The sequence below is a fragment of the Lissotriton vulgaris genome, unplaced genomic scaffold (genome assembly GCF_964263255.1).
Source record: "Lissotriton vulgaris unplaced genomic scaffold, aLisVul1.2 SCAFFOLD_1224, whole genome shotgun sequence".
NCBI classification, from domain to species: Eukaryota; Metazoa; Chordata; class Amphibia; order Caudata; family Salamandridae; genus Lissotriton; species Lissotriton vulgaris.
Genome location: NW_028242734.1, coordinates 613,238 through 636,172, shown reverse-complemented (window position 1 = coordinate 636,172; position 22,935 = coordinate 613,238). Strand labels below are relative to the sequence as shown.

The window sequence follows — 22,935 nt, the reverse complement described above, 5'->3', positions numbered from 1 at the left end:
ATTTTTACATTACATGATTTATTTTACATTACATGATTTTCTCACATACACACATTACGCTGTACGTATTCATACCAGTTACTGACCAGTACTGATCAGGCAGTACTCTTCATTCATCTTTATTATTCCCAGAGATAGTTTACACACGATACCACGTGACTATAACTTCACCCTATCAGAGCGCGTCTCCCAGGCTCGCGTATATATAGTGATCTTCATACATCGTATTACTGTGATTCGTCTTCACCTTATATTAGGGATAGACTGGTTTAAATTCGTTAGTAAACTCATGTTAAATTGAACTGCATTTAACTGCATTAATCCCACCGACTATTTACAAACGAGAATACGTGATCGGAACTTCATCCAATTACAGCGCACCTTCCTGGTTCGCGTATATCCAGCGATTTATGCATATCGCACAAGCGTGATAATTTTCCAACTTTGGGTTTCATTTAATTCCCACAGTTCTTGAAAATCTTCCACAACTTTTTTTACTATTTTTAGTAATTTTTGACATATTCAATACGTTAGCAATGTCACGTGACTTGCAACATGATGTACAAGAAGCACTCCTATAGGCTTCTCGGAGAACCTGCCGATTTGAATTCCGGGGATCGTCCACGCGTTTTTTGTAGTAAGTCCACTCCGTGAACCTCACCTTATTTAATGGTTATTAACTATATTTCATAATTTAGAGTGAATCCATGAGTTACTCAACTCAGTTTTCGGTTTAATGTCATTTTCCTCATCAGTGTCGATGTTGAGCGTAGCACGCTACCCACCATCGTGTTCACTGACCAAACAAGCCTTTTTCAACCACAGTATTAGACGCCTAGATAGAGCCTTTATAGTTACGGAGCTTGAACACATCGATTTCTATGAGCTTGTTTTTCTTGATACGTACATATGGTTTACATTTTGTTCACATTCATTTAATTTTTTATCACACTGGCGAATGATTTGTGGTAACTCTTTGTGGAAGAATGCCATTCAGATGTTATTGATTGATCTGGTATTACATGACAAATAGTTGAGTATTGTTCTCAGCAAACGACTAAATCTGAGATAGTACAAACACATGAAATTTATAATTTTTAAGAATATTAGGGAATGTTGTAATTTTGTGTTATGCTCTGAATACCAAGGTCCTGTATGTTTTTGTTCACAGACCCCTGATGAAGGGTTAATCTGATAACCCGAAATGCATTGGGTAAAATGAAACGCGATTCACAATTTATGATTACAATGGATTTTTGGAAAAGAATGGATGCAATGAATATGAAGTGTTAAATAAAGACACAATGAGATAACATCAAAACGTTTCGTTTGAAAAAATGTATATATATTTGGTCACGAAAATTTAAATAAACAATCTTGTTTCATGTTAAAGGAGCGCGCCCTTTGTTATAACATTATCACATTTTTCATCTTTTCATGAAGGCACTGGTAGACACAGTGCGACAAGGACAGCGCCAAAAGTAATTGATTTGTAACTACAAGTAAACTTAAGTGTGCACGGAGATAATTGGTTTATCATACTAATTTAGTCTTTTACACATTGTTATATTCAATCTTTGCTTATAGAAAATTACTATTTGTTTATAGAAACATCTGATATTGCCTTATGATTCCAATAATGAAGTGATTTTAGGTCTACAAAGCAACACCTAAAAAAACACTGATATTTTGTAGTTATGATTAGCCGAGTAAACTATAGATCATGACCTCACTCATGCAATCTCAAATAACATCATTGATTGCATCTCTGATCATGTCAAACTATCTGCTTATGAACATGAATAATGTATGATGAGGAGTGTCTGCTAAAGAAGGGAGAATACAAGTGATGACTACCACAATTTATACCTACAAAGGATCTCAACATCACCAAAATGCTAAGCACAAATAATTCTGGTTGAAAGGGGTGATACCACCAACACAACACAAAGCAAACATAGTCCACGGAACCCAGTATGCATTTTTTTGTCCTCATTCTCTACCCAACTTGCTCCAATCTACCCTAAAGGCATCCACACACTGCCTCAACATACTGGATATGTAGGCATATGGAAGTGGGGGCACTTGCCTACCAGTGTAAAAGGATACTCGAGGGTCTATATGAAGCATTATGGGGAGCCTCTTTACCGGGCTTACCAAGCCTAGTGGCACTCAACAATGCACTTCCACAAGGATGCATCATGATTGCGCCGGGAGTATCTACAGAGTAGCAGGGTAGCATAATCCTAGGACAATTTAAAAAAAAAATTTTAAAAACATGCTGCCACTAACTCTGGGTCATTCCCCATTTCAAAAGATTCCAGAAGGCTCGCTTGTTTTGGCTGCCTGTTCTCATAAAATCTAAGCTGGAGACTTTTAACACCGATGACTGCCCATCCAAGAAGGAGGGAGGTGAGGAATCCGTCCATTTTTTACACATTTCTCTTCTGGCCAACAGGATGGCATAAAAAAGAAGTTGTTTAGCGGGCCCGTCAGGCCCTCCACCTGGCCGAAAGTAACCAGTGGTAGATTGATAGTGACAGGACACCCAAAGGATATTGTCAATGTTTTACCAATAGAGTCACAGAAGAAGGAGAGGGCAGGGCATTAAAAAACATGTGAATGTCAGAGGCAGCTATTGTCCCTCACCTCATGCAGCACACTGGGGGGGCCCTTTGAGATTCTTGATAGTCTCTTGGGTGAATATTAGGCCCTGTGAATAGTGAACAGGTGATTCCTCGGAGCCATGCTGGTTTAACTACCTCCCACAGAGTCTTAAGGGAGTTTATCCACAGATGTTCACTGTCATGATCTGGAAGGGAACTGCCCCAGAGATTGCTGGCCAGTTGAAATTCTCCATCTACCTCTTCCAATATAGCTTGATACCAGAAAGAAACTTGCTTCCTTCCTGGAACCTTATTAACAAGCTGATATTGCAAATAGTTACCCCCTCCAATTTGGTATTTGCTCTGGGTAGATTTCTGTGACTGGGCCCAACTGACAATCTGTAAGTATTTAAACCTGGAAAGGCCTATACCCACTCTAGCTTTAAGAGACTCCCATGAAACTAAAGTCCCTTTCACAAACAGATCTCCCCAAACCTCAATCCCAACTTCTATCCGGGGTAAGACCAGTCTATATTTAAGCCATCCCGGGCCTCCCGGCGCATCCCACATAGGGGCCATGCTAGAAAAATATCCTAGCGCTACTGAGCATCGCAACTTAGCCCATGTTTTAGCTAAGCCCTGTAAAACCATTAGCTTAATTTTTTAAATAAAATTTAGGATCGCCAAATTTGAACAAAAAACCCTCCTCTGGTAACTTAGCACCTCTAAGCATAGCCAAGAATATGCCACTAGCCCCGGTGTAGTGGGCATTTTCAATAGCATGCGAGAATGAGAGAGTTGGAAAGCCCAAGCGTACATCTGGAGATCCGGAGCAGCTAGGCCTGCCTTTTCCCTCCGCCGCCTTAGTTTTTTCCAGGCGATCCTAGGCGACTGATAGACCCAAATAAATGAATTGATGTCGCTCTGCAGCGTTGCTAAATAAGCGTCCTCAAAGTAAAGGGAAATGGTATTGAAAATAAACTTAATTTTAGGCAGAATTGACATTTTAACTAAATTTACCCTTCCCAAAATAGATAAGGGTAGTAGAGCCCATACTCGCATAAGTTTCCGGCACTCCCTCGCCACATCTGAGAAATTGGTTTCAACAATCTTGGTAACATCCTGAAGGATGCTAATTCCAAGATATCTCATTTTAGAGCTAAGCTGCAGCCCTTGCTGAATCTCACCCATATTCCAAGCCATAATATCTGTTTTGGAGGCATTTATTTCATACCCGGAAATCGCTCCAAATTCCTGGGCTAATTTGACTACCAAGGGAAGAGCTGTATGCAGATCAGAGAAAAAAATCAAAATGTAATCTGCATACAGGGCTACCTTCCTCTCCCACTCCCCATACCTAAAGGGCTTGATTTTAAAATCATTCCTCAATTGTTGGGCAAAGGGCTCGATATATAAATCAAATAGGAGAGGGGAGAGAGGGCAGCCCTGATGAGTACCCCTTGTAATCTTAAAGGGGTCAGAAAGAGTACTGTTCACCAGAAGGCTTGCGGAAGGATTCTGATAAATCAACCCAACTGCACGGTGAAATTTTTCCCCGCTCTTGAATTTACCCAACACCCCGACAGGTATAACCAATTTACCCAGTCAAAGGCCTTGGTGGCCTTAAGAGTCAGTACTGCCAGTGGGAGAGATTGAGTAGATGCAATATCAATAGGACCAATCAAGTTGTGCGTTTTCTTTTTTTTTCAGAGTTTTATATAGCGCGTACTAGACCCAAACTGAATCAGGTATCAGAGCGCTTTACATAGCACCAGTTACGTTACATGAGGAAACACATTCATTTTAGGCATGGAGAGATTAAGTGATTTGCCCAGAATCACAGGAGGTTTTGGCATCGTTACCGAGACTCGAACCCAGATCCCAACGTCCGAGGTTGAGCGCCCTAGCCTAGCCGTTAGGCCTGATCCTGACGGAGAAGTGTGGCTCAGGGGATAGAGGCGGCAGACCCGGAAGCTGAGATCGGCCCTGGACCAGGGTTCAATTCCCCGCCTCGGCGGGTCTTGGGCTAAAAAATTCCACGGACTCGATAATTCTCGCTCCGGTGCCTTCTCGACTCATGGGTTCATACTCTGCGACTCTGGGCAATAGCTTGCTTAATCTCCACAACAGCCCCTCGCGGCGGGATGCCTGGCTTTCACCTTGTGGATACCCTGCCGGGGTTATCTCACAGGCGAATATCAGGACGGGTTCCCTAAGCAAGAACTTAGATACCGACCTCGGTCAGTGATTTGCGCTATATAAATACATGTACATTTACATTTACATGCAAGATGTCCCCAGCTACTTGCCCCAGGCTTGTGGCCATAATAGAGGCAAAGATTTTATAATCAGCATTCAGGATAGATATTGGCCTGTAGGACCCACAACTAGATGCAGCTTTGCCAGGTTTTAAGATTAGAGTTATAGATGCATTGTCCCACGAGGCTGGAGGGGCTACCCCCTCCTGAAGTATCTGATTGAAAAGAGCTGTCAAAATAGGAACAATTTCCTTGCCTAGGATTCTATAAATTTCTAAGGGAAGCGCCTTCCCCTTTTTACAGCTCACAATAGCTTTATTGACCTCTTCCTGTGTAATAGGTTGGTCGAGATAACCTTGTTGTACTGTGGTTAAGGAAGGCAATGTGATCTCATTCAGCCAGGTCTCAATACTAGAATGGTCGATACATTTATCCTCAATATAGATGTCTTGAAAGAAAGACTGAAAAACCCTACGTATATCTTCATCTGATATAAACGTTAGGTTACCTTGCATATTGACCCAATATTATTTTTAACTTGATCGCACTTTGTTTTCCAGGCGAGGAGCTTGCCTGCTCCTTCGCCATACTCAAAATGAGCAATTTTGCTTGCCTCCCACCTACAAAGTAACAGTGTGTTTAAAACTGTTTCCAGCTGTCCTTTCAAACTTATCAACTTGTTTAGTAGCTCTTGACATGTTTCAGGGAAGGCACCATTAGATCGATCTAATTCGGATTGCAACCCTTTTATTCCAGCCTCAATAGTTGAAACCTCCTCTCTATGGGCCATATATAGGTGAGGGACATTTACAGATTCTAAAATACTGAATTTTACTGATTCGGTATTTTAGAATCAGTAAATGCTATGTAGGGAAAAATTCGGTAAGTATTTACCGATTCGGTATTCCCCATTCATTCCTATGGGCCTTGAGGCCAATAGGAATCAATGGGAATTACCGAATCGGTAAATACTGATTCGATAAAAGGGGGAAAACATTGAAGGGTGGCAGGGTGTCACTTTGACACCCTGTTGCACCCCTCAATTCTGTATGGGTGCACATGTGGCACACATACATGCCCAAAGGGCATATATGTCTGCCACGAACACTGAAATAATTTGCATGAAATCGCTTTTTTGGGGGTTTTCGTTATTTACCACCAACTTGTAGTTGGTGGTAAATAACGAATCCTAACATGGGAAAAGCACTCATTTAAGTGCTCCCAACATTAGGAATTTGGTAATTTACCGAATCGGTATTTAAGAATTCGGTAATTTACCAAATCGGTATTTAAGAATTCGGTAATTTACCGATTCCTTAAATTACCAATTCAGTAAATTACTGAATCCTTAGATTAGGCCCCTACATCAGAAAAGCCTAATACTGGTCGGTAACAGCCGAAAATCGGTAATTTCGGCCGTTACTGACCGGTATTGGGCGACCTACACCTGGCCCTGAATCTTTTTTTCCTGTAACTTGCCCTGCTGGTAATTTGGCCACGTAGAAAAGCTTTATAGGTATCCCATACGCACGCTATTGAGGCAGAAGCTTGTGGAAATTCACAAAATTGATTTACATAAGCGGCGTTCATTTGTCTTCTCCCATTCCCCTCCCTGCACGCACCACGAATATCGTGAGACGTTGACCGCATCACCCCGCCAGTAAAGGCCCGTGCCCACATGTACCTGACAGCCATTTTAGGCACCATGGCCTCTTTGCCCGCTCATTGAAATCCCCAGCTTCCCTCCTGCGCGCATTTGAACACCCCCCCCCCACTCTCAAATGACCCTCTCCCTCTGCGCACCCAGGCTGTCCCCTCCCTCACATGCACAAGTCCGCATGACTCTGTCCTTGGGAGTCACGGCCGCGCCTGACCAACACCTCCTTTCCTTTCATGAATAACCCCTCTGTTGGTAAACCCTCCCTCCGCGATTGACTGTCCACACAGGTCCGAGGCCATCGCCTAAGCCGGGAGATACTGTTTACTGCCCCTTATTGTATGGAGTCACTCCTCTTCAAAGGACCCACTATTGATCCCGACCTCCCCACCCCCTGGAATACGATCAGGCGCACACATCCTAAGAATCGGCGGAACACTCAGCTGCGCGATAACACCCCCTCCTGATGTCAGCAGGGTGAGGGCCTCTATTGTGGATGTATGTGGGGTAGGATTGACACGAGGATTACGGGGATGTCTTTTTCCTTGCTTCACAATGTCTTGATTGTAATAAAGAAAGGTCATATGTCATAAACCAGGGTATAAGAGTCCAGGCCTCAGAGAGGTTGTTAGAGCACCTCCCGAAAGACACTGTGTTTCGTGTCCGAAATGACAGGCTCTCCTCATGAGAAATAAAACTCTGTTCTTGTGATTCCTGCCTCTAGCGCCCGTCTCTTCATTTGGTAACTATTCAGAATGGGAACTAAGAGGCGTCTTGCGCTAGTAGCCTGGGCATCGGTTGTAAATTGGGCTCACTTTCCACAATTGGCGCCCAATGTGGGGCCCATCAGTGACATAAGGTCCAGTAAGAGAGATCCAGACGATGAGGTGAACATCTAAATGATTGGAGTATACCTGCCTTGAGAGGGCCCTCGTCCGGCTGCCGATCGAATGAACTTCACCGATTCTGAACGGACCTCTCTCGAGTGACCTATTGTCCTGACTGGAATCCCACGGGAATGCTGCATGGAGTAAGAGAACGATCAGGCGCTGGAGGAGGAAGACAAAGAACTGTCCATATGGTCCGGTCCGGGTAAGATTAAGTAGGGCGTTTTTACGCCTGATTGGTAGGATGGTTTTATCCATCTGATTGATTGATTGATTGTATTGGAATCGGTATTTAAATACTGATATTGTTTGTTTATTGGTTCATTTAGCTTTGGTTGCTACTTGAAATATTGGTTCGCTTCCTGAGAACGAGACATTCTCTGTTTTCTAAACAGCGGCGAATAGGAACGTTCGTCTCCCTTTGCAAGCAGAGAAGGGTAGGTAATGCCCCTTTATGATTCGTCATGCCTACCTTTCTCCCCACTGATTGTTTGATATCGATTAAATATCGATTGTTGCTCTTTGAGATCTTCCCTGTCCACAAACAGAGACGAATAGGAATATTCTGTCTCCCTTTGCGGATAGCGAAGGGCAGGTAATGCAGACGTTTGTCCCCGTTGTAATCCGTCATGCCTGTTTTTCTCCCCACTGATTGATTGATTGACTGGACATTGTTGTCCAAGGAATTGTTCGTTTGAGGTATTTTCTGTTTGCAAATAACGTGGAATAGAAATATTCTGTCTAGTCTTTGCAAGTAGTAAAGGGTAGGTTATGCCCCTTTATGATTCGTCAGGCCTACCCACTCCCCACTGATTGACTATTTATTGGAGGTAGACCATCTGGTCCGTCCAGGTGGATACCCTAACGAAGGGACATGTGCTCCACACTCATTGGAGGTGATCATCTGGTCCGTCCAGGTACCTTAATGAAAGGACACATGCCCCCCCACTGATTGATAATCTAGTTCCACCCGGACCATTTATTGGAGGTAACTCATCTGGTCCGTCCAGGAGTACCCCTAATGAAAGGACATATAAAAATATGAAGTGATCACCGTACCCTATTAACAGAAACTTTAGCTTGAAACACGCTAAGGAAAGGAAGGAAAAATAAAAGAAATCGGGCTAAGTCAGTAAGCCCCTGATGAGCTTTCGACTTCACTAAAAATAAGAAACATTAGAAATAGTTCGTAATAAGAAATATAAAATGGCGAAAGCTTGATGGCAAGACAGCCACGAGGTAGCTAGGCTCCACTGCCTATTCCTTCTCCAAACATGTCTGCCTCACTGCCCACCACGCCCAAATAACGGTAACATGAAATAGATACAAATCAATAGATACCTACCCCCATTCCGGAAGCTCCCGAAGTGCAACAGGTCCGCGGTTACGCCCATCCGGAAGGCGAGGCCTCGATGCGTGCAGAGCAGGGCTCGGCTGGCCGCCATCGGAAAGGGAGACTGTGGGGCGGACGGCCCGAAGTTTGTTATGGTCTCCCCACTCCCTTCTTTCCTTCTGCCCTGCGGGCCACGGGGGGGGATGTCTTGCCTCAGCCACCGACCCCCCCCCCCTCTCTATCGCCAGCTCCGGCCGTCAGCAAAACCGGAGCCAAAGCAAGTAGTCCCGCCAGCGATAACCCTGGAGAGTTGCAGGTAGTCCCGCCAGTGACAACCCTGGAGAGTTGCAGGTAGTCCCGCCTGGTCTGGCCGCTCTTCATTGCCTGGTACGGCCATACCAAAGTGGTGGAGCCAAGAAATGGCGCGGGGTCACTGGAAGGGGGAGGCGGCGCAAACAAGCCTCCCCCACCTCCCTCCAGGTGGAGGCTTCCAGCGACACCCCAACACTCCTGCTCAAAGAGGGTCCATATCAAAAAGCGGGTTTTCTTGCCCGGGACTGGCACACGCCCTGTGCTCCTCAACCTTGAAGATTCTAAAAGAGCCGGGGGGGCCGACCTCTCCACGAGGCGCCCCCCGCCCTCGTCCTCCGGTGGAGCCACGAGACGTTGGCGCACTCCTGCCGGCCCCAGCCTCAGTTTGGAAATGACTAAAATCCTGCAAAGATACAGATTTGTTCAGTTCCGGTGGAACACCAGAATGACCCGGTAGGAAAGATTGTTGCCTCCCTCCCCACTTTTGACTGATGGTTCATATCGCTAGTCTGTTACCCCATTGCGAAAAACTTTTTGAACTGCCAAAAGAGGTTCTGGTCCAACCACGAGTCAGTGGAGACATTCTGACTATACTGAGACCTGCCTGACCTCTCCCAAAATGGCGCCGATACAAAATGAAACTTTCAAACTCCTTGTTGCACCCTGATTGCTCAGCCTTGATGCTCCAAGATATGTATGCAGTTTTTGGACAATGAAAGTAGATAATATGGATATTGATTAGGTGCTTGGAAAAGAAAGCGATATAAGAAGGATATTGATTATGTGTTGGAAGCAATGAATTGGTATGAAATAGGCACTGATTGAGCATTTGGACAACAAATTGATATACGTTAGGTCTTGAGTAAATAGTTGGACAATGAGATGATATTATTGAAAGCTTGAATTCTTGGCATGCATTATACTCGCCCCTTAAGAAAGTTCGATACGATTTTATTGCACTGCTGCACTTTATGAAATGAATGACCACCGACTTCGTTCCTCTTATGCACAGTTCCAGTCTGCTCCGTAGCCGGCCCACTGGGTTGTAGGCCCGTATTTGTGCGCCAACATTTTTTTTTAATTAAAGGTTTTTTGAAAAAGAAAGTATAATTGTAGCGATTGCATTAATGAGTTTCGAATGTGTTACTACTGTCTCCAATATAAGCGAAAAATAAGCAGCTTTTATTAAGGTTGAAGGGTGAAAAGGCCCAATACTTAAGCAGTTACATTATATGCCACAGATAGCAGGAAAAAGTTTTAGATGCCCTTAAGCAATACCGAGGAAATGCCACCTGGCCACCACCCTTACACATGACCTAAAAGGCTACGCTCGAGTGATTCATGTAGATACGCAGACCATCGATGATTGTCTACCTAACACTACTGGACCCTCTGGGCTTAAACGCCGAGATGGTAGGGAATGAACCCCGTGGAGATAGGTCGAGTATGTGGTAGGTAAAAACATTTTCGGATTTATGCGCGTTGATGTATTTTGAATGCTGCCCCCACCCCCTTCTTTCTCCTCCCTTCTGCAGGTCGCGCCGGAACATCGGCTGAAGCATGGAAGAGCGATGATCGAACGACCGACAGAAGGAGAAAAAGGGGATCTGAGCATAGTACTCATGCTAACGGGCCTTGAAAGGCGTAGACTTAGATATGACTGTTCCTCCTTAAGAACGTAGCGACTGGGAGGAGGGACTGACATAGAAACTTGACGGGTTAGTACTGTATGACAGAATGTGACTCGAACCAGCACGCCAGATAGTGCAACTATGACGTTTTACTAGATAGGGAAAGGACAAGGAAAAGTTCCGGGGTAAGGTTTACCTAGGCACCACCCGTCTGGAAAAGTAGGGATGATGTTGATGTTCAAAAATGTACCACCTCCTTCTCGCACTCTTATAGATATAGCCAAGCTGTCCGACTGTTCTCCCGATCAATACCCTCCGTTGCCTCAGCCTGGAGAACTTATCACCAAAAGAGGAAACTCAAAAGTGGTTTAAGATCCAACCGTGGGCAATAGCCCGACCAGGTTAACTTCTGACCAACTGACCAAGGTGTAAGTATTAGCGATCGAGAACGCTCGCAAAGATAGCAAACGAAAGGAAAAGGAGGAAGAGGTAAAAAGAGCTCAGCACGTAGACAAATAGGATACTAAAGATGCGCAGCATGCAGAAAGATCTTTTTTTTGGCCAATAACTGTTTTATGTTTTGTCGTGAATATTTTTTGTATGTGATACGTGTACTGTCTTCCTTTGACTGAGTTTGTGTGTATGTAATGTATGGATTTATGTCTTCCCTCTGTTTGTGTTTCCGTGTCACCTGACCCCTGCTGTTCTGTGTTGTGAGCACGCTAAATGACCCATTACTGTACACGTCTCTCTCTCTCTCTCTCTCTCTCTTTCCCTCTCTATATCTCTCTCTCTCTCTCTCTCTACATGTCATGCGTGTACCGAATGGCTCGTTTAGGTTGCGGACGACTCTCACTCTCTATGAGAGTCTCCCTATTCCCTCTTCCTTTTCATGGTAAAATTGTGCCCCGCTGGCACCAATCTAATTGGAAACTTATTGAACGCGAAGGTGTTCAGCGAAATTGACAGAAACTAAAACGATTGTGACTTGCCATATTACTACCTCTCCTTTCTGAAAAATGAATGAACTCGAATTGGCTAAGAAAGAAAGGACAGGTATGACGACTAATGTCCCCTAATCTGGCCTTTTTTTTTTTTTATAGGGGAACTGTATGTCAATGGCATCCTATTTTTAGTTCATTAGAGATACAAGCGCCAATGCCCAGATTGGTCCCCAATGTCCAGATTGACCCCCAATGCCCAGATTGCCCCACCCCTTTGCACTCAAGCGCGAATGCCCGAAGCGTCCCCGCCCCACCTGATTGACCCCAGCTGCTGTCCCCGATGTATAACTGATGAGCATGAGTAACTGTCGCCCCTCGAGAAAAACCTGTTTAACACTCTCTCTCGATGATAGCACCCCCGCCCAGTTTGAAAAGGTTAGCCAGCTTTGAAGGGAAATGTTAGATTGTTAAGGCTCGGGTTAGAAAGACGAGTCCCCGCTGGAGGTTCTGAAATGTTGAATTTGATGAAATACGCAGTTGATAGGAGTCTGATTTCTCTCCATTTGTGTCATAAAAAGATGATGAATAAACTTGGCATGAACTCGGTAGGAATGCCGACATATACACTGCATGGTAATAGACTTCTGACTGTGACCGATGAACGTATCTCCCAAGTGCGTAGGATTGAAGGAGGAATTCACATGCATAAATGTCTTCTCCTGCCAGTTCTCTAAAGCTTGTTTTGTACCTATTCAAAGATATACGATCACCGGAGGAGAAGGGTCGGATGTGACGTACAGCCTGGCTGCAGATCTTGAGACACACGTGACCTCGACCAAAGAAGGAGCTGCAGAGCAACAAGATACGGGACGAGACAGCAATTTCAAACGTGGAAAATGAAACTTGACGGGCTGCCCTGAAGCCCTCAGTCTGCTAACCCACGTGTGCCTGAAGTCTTCGCCCCCTTTTTGGGCCCGATTGATGGGCCTGCCTGCTCGTTATCCTTTGCTCCCTTGGTCCCTTGGAAGTGTCCGAAAGGATCTGACCCCACTCCGCCCCTCTCTTCCCTCGACTATCCAACAACCCCCTTTTTTTCCACATGACTTTTTGACTCAGAAAGAAGAAACAGCATTTACGTGGAAATGAGGTTTGCAAACGGAAGTAAAAAGAAATATAGGTGCCGAGCATGAGGCACCACCAAAGGGATTGGTTAGGGAACAGGACTGTGGTCTAACAGCAGAGGACTGACCGCACCCTGCAACGCGTAAGGTTAAATCCAAGCTGGACCTATAGCTCCACCGCCGGTGCTCAACAGCGCCAACGGAAGGACACGGACTAGAGCCTACCAGTGATGGCTGACTGCGAAAAAGACACTGTGACGAAGAGATCATATGTATTGGACTGAATTCCTCCCTCAACTACTTGGTCAAAATGTTCATTGGTCACATTTTTTGAGAAAGTCAAAAGCATTTATGCTATGTAGTACGTTTGAACGTTAGGAACCCAACAAATGCAATTTCCTATGTGCTGCATTCTGCCAATAGCATCGACTGTTCGTGGTTATATGCAATATGTTAGTATTGACAAATGCTATTTCATCAACCACACATGCTTATATGGCCGCCCATCAATTAGGAAATGAACTTTGTTATGTAAAAAGCGGCGACTGTGGAAATTCACAAAATTGATGTACATAAGCGGCGTTCATTTGTCTTCTCCCATTCCCCTCCCTGTACGCACCACGAATATCGTGAGACGTTGACCGCATCACCCCGCCAGTAAAGGCCCGTGCCCACATGTACCTGACAGCCATTTTAGGCACCATGGCCTCTTTGCCCGCTCATTGAAATCCCCAGCTTCCCTCCTGCGCGCATTTGAACACCCCCCCCCACTCTCAAATGACCCTCTCCCTCTGCGCACCCTGGCTGTCCCCTCCCTCACATGAACAAGTCCGCATGACTCTGTCCTTGGGAGTCACGGCCGCGCCTGACCAACACCTCCTTTCCTTTCATGAATAACCCCTCTGTTGGTAAACCCTCCCTCCGCGATTGACTGTCCACACAGGTCCGAGGCCATCGCCTAAGCCGGGAGATACTGTTTACTGCCCCTTATTGTATGGAGTCACTCCTCTTCAAAGGACCCACTATTGATCCCGACCTCCCCACCCCCTGGAATACGATCAGGCGCACACATCCTAAGAATCGGCGGAACACTCAGCTGCGCGATAACACCCCCTCCTGATGTCAGCAGGGTGAGGGCCTCTATTGTGGATATATGTGTGGTGGGATTGACACGAGGATTACGGGGATGTCTTTTTCCTTGCTTCACAATGTCTTGATTGTAATAAAGAAAGGTAATATGTCATAAACCAGGGTATAAGAGTCCAGGCCTCAGAGAGGTTGTTAGAGCACCTCCCGAAAGACACTGTGTTTCGTGTCCGAAATGACAGGCTCTCCTCATGAGAAATAAAACTCTGTTCTTGTGATTCCTGCTCCCAGCGCCCGTCTCTTCATTTGGTAACTATTCAGAATGGGAACTAAGAGGCGTCTTGCGCTAGTAGCCTGGGCATCGGTTGTAAATTGGGCTCACTTTCCACAAGCTGTGTTCACTTTCATGAACCATTCTGTCTCCAGAATCAAAGATGAAATCACTTTGTCCTCCAAAAGTAGTGAGCGATCAAAGGACCATGATCTAGAAAAACTAGGAACTGTGCCCTCCACTTCCAGCCAGACTGCAGAATGATCAGATAAATGAGAGGGGAGATATGAGATGTTCTTAACTGTATCTTTCAATGAGTGAATAACCTATATAAAATCGATCCTAGACTGATGCCGATATTTGTAGTTGCGAAACGAAAATCCCGATTGTTGGCCTGATCTTCCCCTCCAAATATCAGAATAAGCATATTGCCTCATAGCTTCAAGTAAAAAGACCCGGGTTTTAGAGGGGCCCAAAGCGCGGCTGTTAGGTGATTTATCAAGAAATAGTCCCCTGCTAGAATAGTTGGTTCTGGAAACTCTAGTAGATGAGAAAAAATTGTTTTAAGAGAAGAAGGGTCATCTTGGTTAGGACCGTAATAACTGACAATGGTAGTCTGTGTCCCCAAAATGTTGACATTGGCAATGACCTATCTGCCACCTTGGTCCACCAACTGTGATAGGAGCCGGGCCTTTGCAGTTTTCTTAAAAAGAATTGCGACCCCCCTAATATTCACAGTCTGAGTTGTACTAACTATGAAATCAATCCATCTATTCTTCCCAGCAAGGGAGAACATCTCTGATTCTAATAAATGGGTCTCCTGAAGGACAATAACCTGCGCACTAGAATCGCGCAAATATTGTAAAATCTTGTCTCTTCTAGGTCTAGTAGGCAGGCCATTGATGTTCCAGGAGAGAATCTGTAGTCTAGTCATAACCAAAGTAGCCTCCACTCCATCGTATCGAATTTTGGCTAGAAATCCACATCAGCCTATTCAGTCCAGACAAATTAAAACCATAAGTCATTTTGAAAAAAAGAAGATTGCTAAGAGGAGAATGAGGATTCTCTGCAATACCCACCCCTGTTCCACATGCTCATGCCTTCCCAACCCCCCACCCGGGGAACCCTTGACCCAATTATCCGGACGAAGTCCAGAGAATTGCACCCCAAGGACTCCCGCTAACCCATGCTCCCAGAAGTGAAAAAAGAAAAACAAAAAGAGATATGAAAAAGAATGCTAACTTTTCATTCCATTTAAAAGTCAGAAATAACTGAATACCAATATCATACGCATTATTAGACCTCCAGCTCTAAGAGACAGTGTGTGTGAGAAAAAATTGAAGAAAAAGAACTGTTTAAGGTAGTAACCCTTGATATCTATGAATCACAACCCTTGACTGGACAAAGAGCTACATTCACTCAGGGCATCAACAGAATTTTAAAAATTTGCTAAGGACTAGAATCTACCCCAATGGACTTTCATCTTTGCCCAAGTCTATCAACAACTCGTCGGCCGCCTGTATAGTTCTAACATTATACATTTTATTCTTGTGCATGATTTTTAGGGCAGCCGGAAACTTACGTTGTGCAACAGCTCCCAGTTTCCTAAAATCCTCCAGCCTCTTGCCCAACTCCCACCGCCTGTCCAAAATTGCCCTGGACAAATCTGATCTTATTTGAAATGGGAAGCCTTTAGCACTCAGGGTCTTTTGTTTCAAAGATTGATTGAGGATCTGTTCTTTCAAAGAGTAAGTATGGAAATTGACCAGGATCTTCCTGGGTTTGGATCCCTGTGGATTCCTCCTAAAGGGGTCCCTGTGTATCCTTGGATATCCATTCTCAGATCGTCCTCTGATTGCTCCAATTCCAGAGACTCCTTTAAGAGACCAATTACGAAAAGCTTGAGATCAGCCCCTTCACTCCCTTCAGGAACATTGAGAATACAGAGATTATTTTGCCGTGCATTATTTTCCAATACTTCTAGCCTTCCTGAAAGGGCTAGCTCTTCTTTTTTAAGGGAAGTAATGTCTAATTTTGCTTTCCCAAGATGGACTGAGAGGTTGGCCTTAGTTCCACCAGAGGGCAGAGAAATAGAGAGACGGGCGTTTTCAATAAAAAGGTGTTATTTTATTGAGCAGTCTTCTTTCTCGTGCAAGAGAAGTGAATTGCTATAATTGCAATATTTATCATGAAGTAAAGTGCGTACAGTAAAAGGAGTATTATAAAATAATACTGTAAAAGCATTGATATGGTTTCTTAGCCATATGATACTTTAAAATATATAAAATATTTACATACATAAAAACCTTGACTAATAAAACTCAACTGGTGCTTCTAAGATACACTACCCTGGTGTACCTGACCTAAGCCTAATACGTGGGAAGGAGTAAGTAAGTTGCAGTTTTAAGTTAAGTTGGGTTTTTTGTCAAGAATCTGAATCAAGAATTCTCTCTAAGGTTTGAATCAGCTCCGTACCTTGGTTATAGAATGAAGGAGGTCTTGTATCTCGTTTCTCAGGATGGGTTCTCCCAGCACCCAGCAAGGGTGACTGGAAACACCGGAGCTGGATTTCTCGGCATGAGAAAAGGCAGCTTCTCCAGCGCGTCAAAGGGGAGGGGCGGCTTCCTTCGGCTCTTGCATCAGCTGGGCTTCGGATAAGTAGATAGCCGCTCTGCTCCACACCACCGTGTGTTTTCTTAAGGCAAGTGTTGGTATATTTATACCTGGAAGGTGCTGTGTTTGACGTAAGGTTGGACATAAGACGTCAATAAAGATGTCACTAAGAACTGACTGTTCCTTTAGTGCTCGCAGGAGTTCAATGACAAATCAAAACAAAGTCATGGGGAATCCCCAGGTTACTGAAGGTTTGGTGTGTCGAAAGAACTCGTTGTGCTCTCTAGGAATCTAAGGAAGTAGCCTTGCCGTATTTGGGCTGCGTGGGCTTTTGCTGAGTATGGGTAAGATTCGTATGTCTTCATTAGGACATGATTTATCATAACCTCATAAGGACATGAATCAGGGATAATTAATTTGTGTCCTAGATACCTTCACAACAACTTCACCTGGGGTGGTGGCTAAAACCCCTCTGTTAGGGAGCAAAGTATCAGCAGCTAGAGGGGGTCCTGCCAGCTCCTCCATATCCAGGGCTCCAGGGGGGTGGGGGGTAACCTTTATACACCCAGGCACTGTTTTATGGGAAGCCCCCTCTTTTGCCAAGTCTAAGACCTGCAGCAGCACTTTAAAATATGACCTTAATGAAGGTGTTACTTTTATACTGGAGATCAGGGGGACATATATAGATTTGCATGCTTTTGCGCGTTTTGCCTTTACCTCTCCACACAAGAAAGTAGAAGTATTGCCCTCCCTACTGAGGCTGGAAGGGGGCCCCTGAATCTTAAATAAATTACTAGCCTCAGGTGAGAGTTGAGCCACCCCACTTGTTGCCCCCTGAGGGGTTTGAGCTCTCACCTCATGCTTCCTACTTCCTACTTTGGAACCTTAGAAACTGGAGGAGCTGATCTCCCCTGAACCTGGGTGGCCCGCAAGATTCCCTCCTTTCCTGTGTCTGTTCTAGGTTCCTCAAGCTTGTACTCTTACTTTCACCAGGCAGCCCATCGCCTACATACTCCTCCATGCTGCCGAGAGCACGCTCTGAACTGACCTCGGGGCAACCAGTGCTGCCGCAGCCTCGAGTGCCCCGGAGGAGGAGGCTCCGGACCCTGCGACCCCTCTGGAGCTCAAGTGCTACCGCGCTCTACCGCGACACACCGGGCGAAAGAGAAACAGCGGAAACCTGCCGGCACATCCAAGCCAAGAAAACTCAGGTCAGTGGAGGAGGAAAAAAACAATGAACACAGGGCAAACAAGTCCAAAAAGCTCCACAGACAGATTTAGAACACCGTCCTAGGTCACAGCCAAAAGTCCTTGCAGTAGCATTCAAAATCAAAATCTCAGCGCCTCAACACAGAGCAGGGAGCTTAGGGAAGAAGCGGGAGATAGCTACCGCCATCTTCCCTCCAATTGACCATTTCCGATCAGAACCCAGTATGCATGCTCTTCTGCTATCCACAGCGGAAAATAAATGGGCATGAGATATTGCACTGTACCCCAGCCCCCATTCCTCCCATAGTGGCTGCATATGGCCATTCCTTGAACAACCCTTGTTTGCGATGTAAACTTTATAGGGAATGTCGTTTTTGGATACTATGTGAGAGATCTAGATATAGTTGACAAATAGGACAATATCACAAAGATTTTGCATCGGGTCTGCATTAATTTTATAATGCAGACCTGATGTAAAATCCTTTTCAAGATTTACAAGCCAACCAAATTGGTATTTGCGTTGATTTGCAACAAAAAGTAACACAAACCAGCAAGAAGCGCTCCTTTACATTACTCTGCATCAGAGGGGCATTACATGGGCGGTACATGGGTGTTCCTCTGCTATCACCTATGCTTCTTGACTTAAAACCATATCTTCTGACAAATATAAACATGGGTTTGCACACAAAAATAGCCTCCTGCAGGCTGCACACGACTTGAGAGAGGCACTGGCAAGGAGATAGTGGGTGTCTCTGTCTAAGTGAATTTATTGCGAGCTGACCTCCACAAAGTGGTAGATAAAGTAGATAGCGCAGAAACCAATATAAAGTCATTGCAATCTGAAGTACATCTGCTTAAGAAACAGGTCTCCCAAATGTCAATCATCATAACATCCTTGGAAAAGCAAGTGAAAGACACCAAAGGCTGCTCACGCCTAAACAATGTATGACTCCTGGGCTTCCCTGAAAGGGCTGAAGGTCAGTCTGGGGAAACGTTCCTGGAGGAGGAGCTTGCCATCTTCTTTTTAAGATGTGGCCATGGCCTTTGACACAGTTAAGTGGCAGTACCAAATGTAGGTGCTGGGTGCATGGGAATTGGACTGCAATTCAGAGCTTGGGTGAGGCTTCTTTACAAGTGCCCCACTATCAGGGTGCAGGTTGGTAAGCTATGCTCTGACTGTTGGATGATTGACAGAAGGACATGTCAGTTCTGATCGCTCTCCCCACTCCTTTTCGCTATCGCCCTGGAGTCAATGGCCATTTTGATTTAGCAGGAGATGGCCCAATCGGGGATTAGAATAGATGATGTGACCGATCTGGTATCTCTTTATGCTGATGACTTCTCTTTTATTTAACGGCACCCAGACACTCCCTGCACATACTTTTGGAATGCTTGGACACATTCAGGGAAATCTGTGGCCTATGGATTAACTACAAGAAATCTTTGTTTGATCTTCCCTATGGGATGCTTAGCTATCTCTAAAATTGTCTTTTTCGAAACCTTGTAGGCTAGCTGGATTTATCACACCTTTTACATGTAGTGTGCTAGCCATGTGGGCACAGGTTTCACCTCGGCTTTGCAAGCACTGGCACCAGCTGATCCTCATCTTCTCCAGCAGAAAATGCAGACTTCACTTCAACACACATTGTCCACTCTTGGAATGTGATGGGCGATCTTAAATGTAAGAACTGCTCTGGGTTGGTTCTTCTTTGGAAGTCAGTCATCACACTCTTTAGGAAAGAATTTTGGTATCATCTTGTTCATGAAATTATTAATTTTTATATCTTGAGGTAGGACTTTATTTTGTTGTATTTTTTTTACTTTTTACATTGTCTTCAAGAACATTTTGCTTAGGTCCTGGTTTTTACTGCAAAAGAGTATGTTAGAAGAAAAAATAATAGTGTGAAATGCATCTAGCCACAGCCATTGATACAGCCGTAGTATGCCATGAGAAGAGCCTAGCGTGCAAAGTTCTTGGCTAATTTGGGAATATCCTAGCACTGTAAATGCACATCATGCATTTACACTTCAAGACATCTCTTTTCAACACTGCTGATCACCTCCTGTCTTTATTTTACCTCGTCACATTTCAGCGTATTCTCTGGCTGCTTTGATTTACTCTCCGGGTGGCTTTACTACGGTACACCTATCTTCTTGTCAGCAGGATGGTGCCACCCAAAGTCCTACAACACAGCTAGCCAGCACTGAATGTGTTAACTGTAAAATAACGTGAATCAAAATACACCAAAGAAAAAACATTTCAGGGGTTCAGGTTTTTCATTTTAATGCTTGAACCTCCGGGCCACACTGGCAGCTTTCAATTTTACCTATGATGGAGTTTCAGACTAGGAACTTGATGAATTTTGAAGCCCCTGGTATTAGTTTAAAATAACTAAGCACACTGAACAGGCATTTCGCTGCTTCAGCAAAGCCAAATGCTTTTACATTGTTTTGGAAATGAATTTCTGTATTTTCCTGATTGGTAAGGTGGAATACACTACTTTGTTACATTCAATGAGCCAGGTAATGCACAGTAGATGCGATTCAATCTCGATCTGTCACATTTTTGTTAGTCAGTGGTTGCTTTGTCTCGAGTCATTACAGTACTTAGGGTGATAAATGGAGACATCAGTAATCTTCTACGATTTCAGTATCTTCAGTTTCCAATATGTGGCTAACAACTATCTTCCAAATAAAAAACAATTTGTGTACAGTGAAAATAATCCTCCAAACAAAGTAACTTGTAAATCAAAAAGCAATACAGATTAAATGAAAGCTCAGATAATATGTATTCTGCTACAGTTCGAATGTAATTTACTACTTGTCTGCTGAGTCTTCTGCGCTGAGAGATTTACAGGTCCAGGGGATTAATGAAGATGACTTCAATAGCTTCAGAAAACAATAACTAGAGACCAACTTCACAGAGGAGTAAATTGAATGGTGCAACATCTACTGAAAATGTATTCTTGTGGTTTGGGAAAAATAAACTTGCGTCTTCTGTATCGTCAATGTAAAGTTACAGCAACTTTACTTTTAGATTCAAGTTGCCAATACACAAACCTAACAAAGGGTAGTAAATTACTCTGGCTAATATATATATGACGGCTAAGTTATATGTGTGGAAACTCCCAAACAAGTGTATCATTGCATCAGAAAATGAGCATTTATGCTTCAGGCATATGTAAGTAAGTTTATAGTTTAGAGTTTCCAATGCAATGTGTGTGGAAATATTCAACACATTTTCAGGGCAGAGGTATCATGATGGAAAGCTTGTTTAGCCGAAGCCCACAAAAAAAACAATTATGAGATTGCAAATGTAACTACAAATGCTGCTTCTTGAGATTCACTGGACTAATGCATGCACTGTAGGGTCTGTCTTTGACCTCAAGGTCACAGGTTGAAGTCCTAACAGGTCTATCTAACCTTCATCCTTTCGAGGTAGATCATTAGATAGCTGAGCACTATTGGCTTCAATTGCGATAAACATCTTTTATTCACCACCGAGATTCTAATGGGTGAACATGTGCCGAACAAATATACATGTTCTGTTATGGTATGTTACCTTATGTTAAATCAATTGAAAAACACTTGCAAAACCTTGTCAAGGAATCAGGAAACAATTGTGTGAAAGGTGGGCAGAACTGCACCTAGCTCTCCAAAAGTGTACAAGATGTTTGTATTTAAGGTAACTGTATTGTGTTGTAATGTAATTGCATTTATATCTCATTTACTACCATTATTGAGGTGCTGAAGTGCTTTACGCTGGGCAACACACTTCTACGGGAACCCAAGTTTAGTAATTAGTTCAGTGGCTTGAGCTCTCAAGGAAACTATTCCATACATTTACTACAGTTTCATAGTGGCAGATTACATTACAAGGAGTTAGGTGTGACCCTTAGTAGGGAGTATGTACATTCATGGAGATAGTTGGTGGGATTAATAGATGAGCTAGAGGAGATTCATGGATTTTATAAACAGCTTGTCACTGTTGAAATGATGTTTAGGCATTTGCAAAAATGCAATAATAGAGATTAAGGCAAACACAAATGGCAAAGAAGACAGTGTTCAGAGAAAGAAGGCATGCAGGAAAGGGAAGTAGAAGAGTGCCATTTGAAAGGAAAAAAGGAGAGCCAACAATAAGACTGGTTAAGAAAAGATCCTTTTTAGTGCAGGGCTCTAGGAACATTGAGTAGGCATTTTGAGATAGCACGCAATCTGAGAATTCAACACTGTAGAAAGAAACAACAATATTTGTCTCTGATATAGTGCTCTACTAGGTACTTTTAATAGGTACTACACTCAGAAAAACAGTCTGTCCCCTACTCGGCGACCACTTGACCACCGCTTTAACAAGGGCAGTTGATTGGCTCAAGGATTGGAAGTCTAAAGTGACAGCTGGATGCATATATTAGGAAACATCTTGTGATCTTAGCAATGTGTGGCAGTATATGGGAGAAATAATGTAGAAATTGAAAAGAGGATTCCGTAAATGTTGAATGAGATGTCTTCTGCTGGTTACCCTTAAAGTTTGTCTCATCGTATTAATTCCAAAAGCATTTGCGTAAACCTAGTTTAACACGCATAATGTGGAGATAAAGAGCTTCCGCAGACAGTGGAAATGTATTGCTTTCATTCCTGTGGGTGGAAAGTGGGCAGCCAGACACTGAAGCTTGGATGGGGGAGGGGAGTAGACGGTATTACCTTTAAGAAATTCCATTAAGCAAGTTGCTGATGATTAATGTTTCCATAGCGCTGACATTTGATGGATGGTAAGGGTAATCTCCGTGGCCATGCCTAACAAAAAACCTTTTTGTTAGGCACGGCGGCGGAGATTACGATTTTAATTTTTTTTTAAGTGATTTGTCCAGAATCACAGGATGTTAAACCAATGACGCCTGTAGGGCCAGATACTAACTCAAACCTGGCATTGATGGCTCAACATATTTTATTGTGCGATGTATTCTGCAGCAGGGTTCATGGCCCATGAACTCTGCTGCACACTATGTC

General features: G+C 43.9%; 1 protein-coding gene across 1 annotated transcript in view; it reads right to left on the bottom strand.

Moving 5' to 3' along the window:
- LOC147668858 (unconventional myosin-XVIIIb-like) overlaps window positions 1–22,935 on the bottom strand; it is a gene marked incomplete at its 3' end in the record, with an annotated part of 694,293 nt that overhangs the window by 65,399 nt on the left and 605,959 nt on the right. The window lies entirely within an intron of this gene.